The following is a 12,217-nucleotide window of genomic DNA, read 5'->3' as shown; positions in this document are numbered from 1 at the left end:
TCTCAATGTTCTGAGTTATTTTGAAGAAGACTTTAAATCTCTCAATCTCAATGTTCTTGTATAACGAAGAGCTTTCTCCACAATAGCAGCTCTCAAATTGCAAAGTTACTCAGATGTCTTGTTAAAAAAAGTATATTTTGCACACCCCCTAAAAATTCTGATTCAGAGAGCCAAGAGTGGAGCCCAAAAATATGCATTTTAACAAGATATTAGATGATTCTAACATAAATGCAGAGGAATGATACATGGAGAAACTCTGTTCTAGATCTTCCTTGTGTGAGCTTGGACATTTGTAACTAAGCTCATTGGGCTGTCTCAGTCAACCTCTACCTTCATCGCAGGTAGATGATGCCCAGCTGAATATTTGGAGCTCCTCAGAAATAGGAGTGTCACCACTACTCTATGGCCCATTAGAGAAGAGTGATTTGTCCTAAAGCCTGACACATTTTGACTCCTGGGAAACCCACTTCTAGTGCCATCCTAGAAACCAGAGCCTTGGAAAAGGAGATGGGCAGACTGCTTCCACTCAAAATGATTCTGTCCAACTGCCAATGTTGGAACACAATTAAACAGCAAACAGCATAGCCCCAGCTAAAATGCACAGTAACAGCTGGACTGTGTGCCCTGAAAGTACAGTGCATTTATTATGCAGATAATTAGATTTCCTTCTAGATTCAAAAGTCATACAATCTGGGCATAAAGCAAAGGGGACTTACCACAGTCTAGTCAACCGTTTCCCAGAGTGCACAGAAAAATGCTAATCCCTGGGTCCTAAAATGAGTGAGGAAGGAGCTGGGATAGAGCCAGAAGCCAGCAACTGCTCTGATGCTTTTCTGTTCTTGGCTTTAGTGACCCAAGTCAGTGGTTCTCAGCTCTTCATTAGAGTTGCCTAAAAGTTCTAAACAATACTAATACCTGGGCCCCATCTTGGAAAACTTAAATCAGAATCTCTAGGAATAGACTAGCTAGGCAAAGGTATTTTTAAAGCTCTCCAAGTAACTCTAATGTGTGAACGGGGTTGAATACTACTGGTCTAAGGCATAGATTGGCAAGCCATGATCCACATGTTTTCACAGAGAAAGTCTGACTGGAACCCAGCCACGTTCATTTGTCTATAGTTGAGTGCTGCAACAGAGATCACATGGCTGGCAATGTCTAACACACTTACCATTCAACCCTCTGCTGACCACTGCTCTTAGGTACTGATCTTCCACATGGGCTAAGAGGTCCCAATAGAGAAATTTTATCCTGAGTGCCCCTCGCCTTGGTTGCACACCCTTTAATTGTATTTTTCCAACACCAAGAGCCCGAAGTACATGATGATAAAAATAACAACTAATGTCCAACAAGCACTTATTATATGTCAGGGATTAGGTTTGCATCAGTGTGTTTAAACCCTACAACTACCCTGAGAGGAATTCCAGTTAACATCATCTTACAGAACAGAAAACAGAGCTTTGAAGAGAACTAAGTCACTGGTCTGAAAACACAGAGTAAGTGTAGAGGTCATATTTAAACCAGGCTGTCTGATTCCATGGCCCGTGTGCTCCATAAACACACAAGCCAAGATTCACAACATGGAAACGTGGAGCTTCTGATCCAGACCGCAGCATGAGCTTGGGCAGGTTACTTCCATGGGAAGAGGTAGGACAGTTCTAAGAACACATGTCTTACAGAGTTATGGTAAGATTAGGGGTAGCATGATCCATGCCTACTAAAATGATGTCTGGAAGACCAAAACTAATTTTTGTCAAAATTTTTTCTGGAGACATTCTTGATAATATTTCATTAATTATCTTCATCCACTGAATCACTCGGTAATTTAGTGAACACTTCACCTCAACCATGTGTGGTTCTATATTCTAAGGATTCAGAAAAGAACAAGATGCTGGAAAACACAGTTGTTAAAAAATAAATACTGGGACTTCCCTGGTGGTCTAGTGGTTAAGAATCCACATTTCTACTGCAGCGAGTAGGGATTCAATCCTTGAAATAAGATCCTACATGTGAAGATATATTTTAAACATATTTTACCCACCTGCTGCCCATTTGTTTCCACTACCATGTAAACTCCATGATATGAGGGGTCACCAGCCTTTTGTGCTATGAACAGTAGACAGGTCCCCAGTACTCTGCTTGGGTTCCATTGTAAATAGTGAAACCACCAAAGAAAAGCACAAAAATACACACAAAAAATGGCACAAAACAGGTGTTTATACTCTGAGAGCTCAACAAGAAGGCAGAGCATCGCCTTATTCCACCTCTGCTGGGAACATGCATATCAGGTGACTCAATTTTTTTGCCACTCAGCACAGGTTTCCAAATGTCCAAAATTCTGAGTACTGATTTGGGGGTTAGAAATGAATTTTAGTGAGTAGATGAATTCACATATCCAGAATCTGAATCAATGACGATCAGCTGTCTGACATCATACAAAGATAACTGCTAAGAAGAAAATCAAAGCGGGATAAGGGGATGAAGCAAGACAAGCGGTACTATTTCTGTGAAGGCGGTCAAGGAAGACCACTCCAAATAGCTAACATTTGACCAGAAACCTGAATTAAATGAAAAAGCAGGTGATATGAACATCTGAAGCGTGACCTAGGATGGAAGAAGAGTGAGGGTGAAGGTCGTGAAGTGGGAACGTGGTGGTATGTGGGAGGAACAATCCAGCCCAGTGTATCTAGAACAGTGAGCACAGAAGAGAAGCTTCAGGAGACAAACTCAGAGAGGAAGCAGGGAGGACGTCATGTATAAGGCATGTCTGTCTTTAATAGGATCTGGGGTCTTACATGCATGACGGAAGTGTACGGAAGCATTTCAGGAACAATCTGCCATAGATCTGATTAAAGTTTTAAAGAGCATTGGCAGAAAGTGGAGGAACCACAGAGAAGAGACTATTGAGGTGGTTCAGGGAAGAAGGACATTGTCTTAAATTAGCCTGTGAGTGGTGAAATTGGGAAGGTGAGAGATTTGCAAAATATTCTGGAGATAAACCAGTAAGATTTGGTGATAGTACAGTTGTGAGATCTGAGAATAAAAGAGGCATCACAGACAACTCAAAAATTTTGGACTCCTACCAATTGAGTAGTATAGGAAGATGAGCGAAATGATCATATTCAGGATATATTTTGCAGGTAGACATTACATGATTTGCTGCTGTACTACAGCCAAGCTTGAGAGAAAGAGACAATTCCGAAGTGTTGAGCCTTTAGAAAGGAATGTCATTTATTAAAATTCCGGTCTGGAAAAGGAAAGAGTATGTGGGGGGTGTTGAGTTGCATGCATTAACTTAACTATTCTTTGGATTTTTATGTGTGTGTGTGACAGAGAGAAAGAGAAGAGTGAAAATTATAAAGAAGTAACAGGTACCCAAGAAATGTGTATAAATTACCTATTGGGTATACTCTGCTATACCCAATGGTATATGGTAGGGACCTAACAGAAGCAGAATATATTAAGAGTTTGCAAGAATACACAGAAGAACTGTACAAAAAAGATCTTCACGACCCAGATAATCACAATGGTGTGATCACTCACCTAGAGCCAGATGTCCTGGAATGTGAAGTCAAGTCGGCCTTAGGAAGCTAGTGGAGGTGATGGAATTCCAGTTGAGCTATTTCAAATCCTGAAAGATGATGCTGTGAAAGTGCTGTACTCAATATGCCAGCAAATTTGGAAAACTCAGCAGTGGCCACAGGACTGGAAAACATCAGTTTTCATTCCAATGCCAAAGAATGCTCAAACTACTGCACAATTGCACTCATCTCACACGCTAGTAAAGTAATGCTCAAAATTCTCCAAGCCAGGCTTCAGCAATACGTGAACCATGAACTTCTAGATGTTCAAGCTGGTTTTAGAAAAGGCAGAGGAACCAGAGATCAAATTGCCAACATCTGCTGGATCATTGAAAAAGCAAAAGAGTTCCAGAAAAACATCTATTTCTGCTTTATTGACTATGCCAAAGCCTTTGACTGTGTAAATCACAATAAACTGTGGAATACCAAACCACCTGACCTGCTTCCTGAGAAATCTTTATGCAAGTCAGGAAGCAACAGTTAGAACTGGACATGGAACAACAGACTGGTTCCAAATAGGAAAAGGAGTACATCAAGGCTGTATATTGTCACCCTGCTTATTTAACCGGAGAAGGCAATGGCACCCCACTCCAGTACTCTTGCCTGGAAAATCCTATGGATGGAGGAGCCTGGTAGGCTGCAGTCCATGGGGTTGTTAAGAGTCAGATACGACTGAGTGACTTCACTTTCACTTTTCACTTTCATGCATTGGAGAAGGAAATGGCAACCCACTCCAGTGTTCTTGCCTGGAGAATCCCAGGGACAGGGGAGCCTGGTGGGCTGCCATCTATGGGGTTGGACATGACTGAAGTGACTTAGCAGCAGCAGCAGCTTTTTTAACTTATATGCAGAGTACATCATGAGAAACGCTGGGCTTGAGGAAATACAAGCTGGAATCAAGATTGCCAGGAGAAATATCAGTAACCTCAGATATGCAGATGACACCACCCTTATGGCAGAAAGCGAAGAAGAACTAAAGAGCCTCTTGATGAAAGTAAAAGAGGAGAGTGAAAAAGTTGGCTTAAAGCTCAACATTCAGAAAACTAAGATCATGGCATCCGGTCCCATCACTTCATGGAAAATAGATGGGGAAACAGTGGAAACAGTGGCTGACTTTATTTTTCTGGGCTCCAAAATCACTGCAGATGGTGACCACAGCCATGAAATTAAAAGACGCTTACTCCTTGGAAGAAAAGTTACGACCAACATAGACAGCATATTAAAAAGCAGAGACATTACTTTGCCAACAAAGGTCTGTCTAGTCAAGGCTATGGTTTTTCCAGTGGTCATGTATGGATGTGATGGTTGGACTATAAAGAAAGCTGAGCACTGAAGAATTGATGCTTTTGAACTGTGGTATTGGAGAAGACTCTTGAGAGTCCCTTAGACTGCAAGAAGATTCAACCAGTCCATCCTAAAGGATATCAGTCCTGGGTGTTCATTGAAAGGTCTGATGTTGAAGCTGAAACTCCAATACTTTGGCCACCTGATGTGAAGAGCTGACTCATTGGAAAAGACCCTGATTGTGGGAAAGATTGAGGGCAGGAGGAGAAGGGGACGACAGAGGATGAGATGGTTGGATGGCATCACCGACTCAATGGACATGGGTTTGGGTGGACTCCAGGAGTTGGTGATGGACAGGGAGGCCTGGTGTGCTGCAGTTCATGGGGTTGCAAAGAGTCAGACACAACTGAGCAACTGAACTGAACTGATACTCTGCTAATTACTAGGGATGGTGGTGACGGTTTAGTTATTAAGTCATGTCTGACTGTTGTGACCCCATGGAATGTACCCAGCTAGGCTCCTCTGCTCATTGGATTTCTAGATGGGAATACTGGAGTGAGTTGCCATTTCCTTCTCCAGGGGATAGGCTTAAAAAAAATACAGCCTCCATGGAGGAGCTCAAAATTTTATGGGGGAAACAGACAAGTAAACAGATGATTATTCTGTTAATATTTTTTTTTTTGCAATAAAGGTTCTAAAACCAGAGAATGACAGGCAATGCCCAGAGCAACACAGAAAGAACACTGGAGATTCAAAAATCCTAATCTGCTGAAACACCAAGTTATCCAAAAAAAGACCAGAGAAATAATGACTTTGCTAGTCTCATAAATATAGTGAAGAGTTTACAGCTCGGCTGCTGATTAAATTTCTACTAGGTTCTCCTCGGGAAAAGGCTTCTGAGAATCCTGGCAGGCCAATAGTTGCCATGACATCAAGTGGCACATAAATGCCTCCTTGCTCAGAGGGCAGCCTCAGCTCCCAGAACTGGAACCCCAGGTTCATTCATTCACCTGCTGAGCTTGTTGCCTTTAATATGTAACCAAGAGCAACCTTTGGAGAGAGATGCCAACAAAACTCAAAGTCCTCAAGCAAGGGAAATGCCTCCATAACCAAACAAAATACAATTTCCTCTAAAGTTTGAGCAAGGGGAAAAAAGCTCTCTTGAGGAAAAGCTCTGCTGAAAGCCATATTCTTTTCCCTCCGAGTATGTTTCTATCTTTCTCTCTGGTCTCAGTGCTGACAGAGACCAAACTGAAAGACACAATCCTTTCCCTTAGACCCCACAGTTCAGCTGGTAGAGGCCAGAATTTTCAAAAAGAACTTACGGTAGCAATGCAAAAGGGAAATAAACAAAGAAAATATAAAAGCCATGAAATCGTTGCACTCCCACAGCAGAGGTTCCTAACCCCATGATAGCTAAGAATGTTACCAGGCACACAGGCTGTTTTGTTACACATTCTGTCTGAAAGTTCTACCTTTAGAAAATGGCTCTATTTATTGCTCACACACACACACACGCACACACACACTTTTATACACACTCCTTGACCACTTCTTTTCTAGATAATGCCTGCAACTTTTACTCTAGTCCAGAAGCATGAAAATATGTGGGTATTGAGAATGCTGAAGCCCCCCTTCAAGGGGAATGAACAAGGCAAAACTCAGATTCCTTGAAACATAAGACAGCTAAGACAGGGGTTAGGTAAAGACCTGATCCCCTCTTCACCATTTCTCCTGCCCCCATCCTGTTTCATGAAAACTTTGCATTTCAGGGCTGGAACCATGCAGGAGTACCCTATGAATCCAGGGATGGGCGTATTATATTTTTGTCTGATGGTAAAGTGGCCCCCAAACCCCTCCATTGTTGACATTTTGTACTCAAAGAACAGTGAAGGACAACCAACAGTCAAATGCATTCTCAGCTACATCAGAAGACACCAGAACAAGAAAGTCTGTACGAGCTTTGAGGAAAACCAGTTACACAAGGGGCTATGCAATGAGCGCTCACCCAGAGGTTAGTTTTGTGCCACTGTATATCACATAGCCAAATATACAGATGCCATTTTTGTTTTATTTTTGATTTTAACATTATTGCACCAAAAACACTAAATTCCAACAGTGTTGTCATGATATGGTCAAATTACAATAATGAAAATAATGAGGAAAAGGGAAGGCTGGCTACTCCTTGAATTGGAGATTGCCCAGCTCCTGTCTGCCCAAGTAAGCACACAGGAACTACCCTGCCCGTGAGCGCCTCCTCTCATTTGAAACTGGATTTTATGGTTTGCTAATTTATTACTATTTGCCCCCTGCTCTCCCAGTCCTATCAGTGTTCAGCATTCATAATTTTGCCAGGAAACCTAGAATTTATTTTCTATTTCTTCCCCACTGGCAATGGCACCACACTCCAGTACTTCTGCCTAGAAAATCCCATGGACAGACGGGCCTGGTAGGCTGCAGTCCATGGGGTCGCTAGAGTCAGACACGACTGAGGGACTTCACTTTCACTTTTCGCTTTCATGCATTGGAGAAGGAAATGGCAACCCACTCCAGTGTTTTTGCCTGAAGAATCCCAGGGACGGGAAGCCTGGTGGGCTGCCGTCTATGGGGTCGCACAGAGTCGGCACGACTGAAGTGACTTAGCAGCAGCAGCATCATTGCTCATCAACTACCGAGATACTTCAGACTGATTTTCCAATACTGTGCTCCCACCACCACTGTCCCCAGGCGAGGGACAGAAGTTCCTACTGGACCCATCACTTGGATGTGCTCATTCTCTGTGGCATGATTTATAGAAAGGCAGCCTCAATTACAATTTATCTTACTGTTTGCGTTGATGAAATGCTGAAAACACAGAATTGCCAAGATGGCACGGTACACAGCCTCCGACACAAACAGCTTTCTGCTAACAGCCTCAGGCATACACACACAAAAAAAGCTGCGGCACCAAAAACAAAGACTCAATCCATCAGTCTCAAAGACGGAAAGACCAGGGGCTGTTTTCCTAAGTCAGAAAAGTGGCCCTGGCGCAACTGTCCTCTCTCCAACACTGGGAACGCTCTGCTCTTTCTTCTGGCAGGAGCTTAGAGGCAGCCACCAGTACGGGCCAAGCAATTTCAGGAATGGCAGCCAGCAGACAGGAATCGGGAGAATAAAAAAATAAATCTGCATATGTGCTTCTATTTCTAGCCCTTGTTTACTCACAGTAATAATAATAAAAAATGAAAGCAGTAACTGAAATAAAAACAAATAGACCCATTTATCTACTAGCTTTGGTTTCACTTTTATTCTGTCAATTCGAAACTGGTGACAACTCCATGATAGTGCTTCACTCAACAGGAGGGTTTGTAGAAATAGCTTATCCCAGTGCTCCTTCCAGAAGTGAACCTGGAATGGGGGAGAGAGAGGGAACTGCAATATGTTTCATTGGGTGGTAGAACAAGGAGCATTGTAAATACAAGGTCATTCTTGGACTAACTACCCACAGATGCTCTATTATTTTTTTTGAATCCTGTCTCTTCTAAAGTATTTTTATTAGACTTAATGATCATGACATCTTAGAAATAATTGCTTTAAAAGTTCTATGTTTGGAAAAAGTACTCAAGGGAATTAACCGTCATTTTGGCTTACCTAGTCTACTCTCCCAGAGAAGGCAATGGCACCCTACTCCAGTGTTCTTGCCTGAAAACCCCATGGATGGAGGAGCCTGGTGGGCTGCCGTCTATGGGGTTGCACAGAGTTGGACACAACTGAAGCGACTTAGCAGCAGCAGCAGTCTACTCTCCATCTCCTTAACCATAGACATCCTTGCAATGGGCTTTCTCTAACTTCCCACGTTGACCAAAAAGAATTGTTTTAGGTAAAATATCTAAGAAGTCATCTCTTGACAATTGGGATATTTTAGTGTCTTAATTATTCAAATTAATGATTACTGATTATTTTCTGGAGCAATGGTTGGTGAAAAACGTGGCAATTCCCAGACAGCCTCTGTTTTTCTCACTATTATTAACATCTTGCGTTAGTGTGGTACATTGGTTATAATTAACTAAAGCTCATTGTTTTTACTCTTTGTGTACATCCTATGAGTTTTGACAAATGTAGAAGGAATGATATATATCCACTGGTGGCACACAATAGTTTCAACTGCCCTTAAAAATTCTCCACGCTCTACCCTTTCATCCTTCCTCTCTCCCTAGTCCTTGGAAACCACTGATTTTTTATTGTCTCCATAGCTTTGCCTTTTCCAGAATTTCATATATTTGGAATTATACATTATGATTTGTAGCTTATACAAATTGGCTTATACATATTGGAAAACATAAATGTCTCCCAACTTTCTCTTAACTGTAAGCTCTGAACCAGACTGGGGACACTGTGAAAAACTAATCAAACAAAAGCCTAGTGCTTCCTAACATTATTAAGGGCAAATTCACAAAGATGCATTTTATATTATCCAGTGTGTTTATAGATATGTCAAGTGAGTCAACTGAAATTATCCCATCTCAGGGAACATTATTACAATTACCAGTTATTAGAATTATTCATTATTAAAATGAGAATGTGTCAGAGTTCAGGTGGGAAAATAAAAGAGTGTTTGAGCTCTGTAAAACAGCACAGAGAGACAGTCATGCAACTGGTTGGTTAATTCTATTTTAGTGTACACACACACTGATGGATCAAGTACCAGCCAATGGGTGTTACCCAAGACTCTATTAATGACAAGGCTTTGTGCAATGCACTTTGGACATATGGATGTCTAAGACACACGCCCTGCACTCTAGTAGCATATGATCTCCTGGGGGAATGCGTTGCTTGCAATAATTAACTACAATGTTGGATATTATGTGCTGGAGTAACAGAGGTACAGATGAGTGTAATGGGAGCTCAGACAAGGGGGATGCTTTCTGACTGACTGACATCTGAGCTAGTAGCTCTTCAGCAAGGGCAGAAACTCATACATAAGCAAGGGTATAGTGACAGGACAGCATAAAGAGGATGAGGGAAATGGTGAAGATCAGGTGCCCTGCCCCCAACTCTGTAATCCAAATCCAGCTTTTGCTACTTCATGTGGAGAGTTTGGGGGGAGGAAAGGGAGTTGCTTTGGTTTATTTGTTTGTTTGCTAAAATAGCTCTTTAATGAGTTTGACTATCTCTAAGCAGAGCATGCTCACACCAATTTACTATAGTCCAGAACTGTTATTTCTATGATCTTCCCATACTTAGTGTGTATCCAAGATACGTCCAATGAATAGGGTCTGCAGAAAGAAGCAGAGGGTAATGCATATATGTTATAAACTGCATAAAGGTTGAATTCTGTGGTTACAAACTTGTACTTCACCCTGACAGCAAGGGAGAGCCATTCGAGATTTGGCAATTTCATTTAGAAGAAACTATCTTATATGGTCAAACTTTATGAGACCCTTGTCTTAAAAAATTCTCATTCCATAAAGAGCAAATCCCATATCCTAGACATCCAGTGACAAGTAAGTATGAGCAACCCTGTGGATTCTAATAGCAGATCCAGAAAGCTGTCTGGTACAGCAATAAGACCATGGATACAACGTATTTGAAACAAAATTGTGGATTTTCCAAGAGAGCAAATTTGAGCTCTGGTTTAGTCACTTGGGCTTCCTTTGTGGCTCAGATGGTAAAGAATCCATCTGCAATGCAGGAGACCTGGGTTTGCTCCCTGGATTGGGAAGATTCCCTGGAGAAGGGAGAGGCTACCCACTCCAGTATTCTAGCCAAGAGAATGCCATGGACTGTATAGTCTATGGGGTCACAAAAAGTTGGACACGACTGAGCAACTTTCACTTTCACGTTAGTCACGTGAGTTAGGTGAAGTCAAGAAGTATTAGAGCTCTAAGGCCTTGACATTGAAATGCAAGTTGTTGGTGCTTCTGCAAAATTCAGGTAAGAGAAAGGAATGCATTTCTATGGTAACTAGTCCCATTCCGACACAGAACAGAAAGATCATCTGCCATTTTCATCAGGAATAATGGACCCCTGCATCAAGCTGATCTTTAATTTAGAAATAATTGCATTCCTTCATTTATTGACTCTTTCATCCATTCAACAGATGCCCACTGATGATCTCCTGCATGCTGGGTATTATTCTGAGTAATGCGAAAGTAACAAAGATGATAAGATGGATTAACTCCAGCACGGTTATTAGATACAACATAGGAGTGGGCATCTTTGAGCAAGGTAGAATAAGTAAGGGCTTGACACAGGATGTGGCACAAAGTACACACCTGATAAATAGCTACCCTTGGTATTAGACGAAAGGATGAAGGAACATCAAGACTCAGAAGTAGCATGACCACTTTCTGTTGGATGACTAAAGGAAGCACTTGGGAAAATGGCATCTGCTCAAGGATTAGCATGTGGGTTGGAGAGGTAAGAGAAGGGAGGGAAAGAGGCAGAACAACAAATTTTACAGAGGTGAACAGAACCCATATGTGTCTAGAATGTGACATGAAGAGGAAAAGTAGAGATGGAAGGTGCAGTCTAGAATGGAAGACATGAATGCTAATTCAAAATATGAGCAATGGAGAACAACTGGTTATTCTTCTGTGTGGGAATGACATATGACATATGCACAATACCACACACTGACTTCAGGACACTCTACAGTTATCTTGATCTCTTTTCAGTTTCATTACCTGTAAAATGAGGAAAGGGTAGAGATGACTTCTAAAGAATGATCAAATATGTTATTCTATAGGAACTTTAACTTAGGTCAGTGTATAGGAAACAGGTAGAGACACTGAAAGACATCTGAAAAATTAGGAAGCCACTATAGGTGTTGTAAAACAAAGACAAAAACAGAGGTGGTAACAGTGGCAATAGAAAAGAAGCGAAGATAATGAGAAGATAGTATGATACAATGATTTTAACATGGGTGACATGGGAGAGAAGCCCCAAACTTAAGCAACAGGAAGAATGTATGGGGCGTTGGTAGAACAAGGGAAGAAAGAAACAAAATTAAGTTTGTAGCTCAGCAGGTAAGGTGGAAGAATTAGATAGTTCCTTGGTGCTCTCAGGAAGAGAAGTTTAAGATACAGAGAGAAGAAGAAAGAAACTGAGTTTATAGTAACAGTAATTAGTCAAGGGACAATCTAGATGAACAGCTATGGCTCTTCTAGACTCTACCAAGAGAAGCAATTCAACTCAACTGTGTTGAGTCTGTATTATATCAAAACTGTATATTCTGTTTCAAAATTAGAAGAGATAAAAGAGGAAAATACAGCCTCACATGTAATAACCTCCAAATGTAGTAGAGAAAAATGCCAAATCAACATAAGACCAATGTGCATCACAGCACTGTTTATAATAGCCAGGACATGGAAGCA

The 12,217-nt window shown here is 41.5% G+C and overlaps 1 protein-coding gene across 9 annotated transcripts in view; it reads right to left on the bottom strand.

The window, feature by feature from the left end:
- Window positions 1–12,217, bottom strand: part of SORCS3 (sortilin related VPS10 domain containing receptor 3) — a 633,389-nt gene that overhangs the window by 245,327 nt on the left and 375,845 nt on the right. The gene's annotated exons all lie outside the window — the stretch shown is intronic.

This window comes from Bos grunniens, chromosome 26 (assembly GCF_055505025.1).
Source record: "Bos grunniens cultivar Pamir isolate PY7600 chromosome 26, Bosgru_T2T1.0, whole genome shotgun sequence".
Taxonomy (NCBI): domain Eukaryota; kingdom Metazoa; phylum Chordata; class Mammalia; order Artiodactyla; family Bovidae; genus Bos; species Bos grunniens.
The sequence above is the reverse complement of the archived record's forward strand: the minus strand, read 5'-3'. Positions and strand labels throughout refer to the sequence as shown.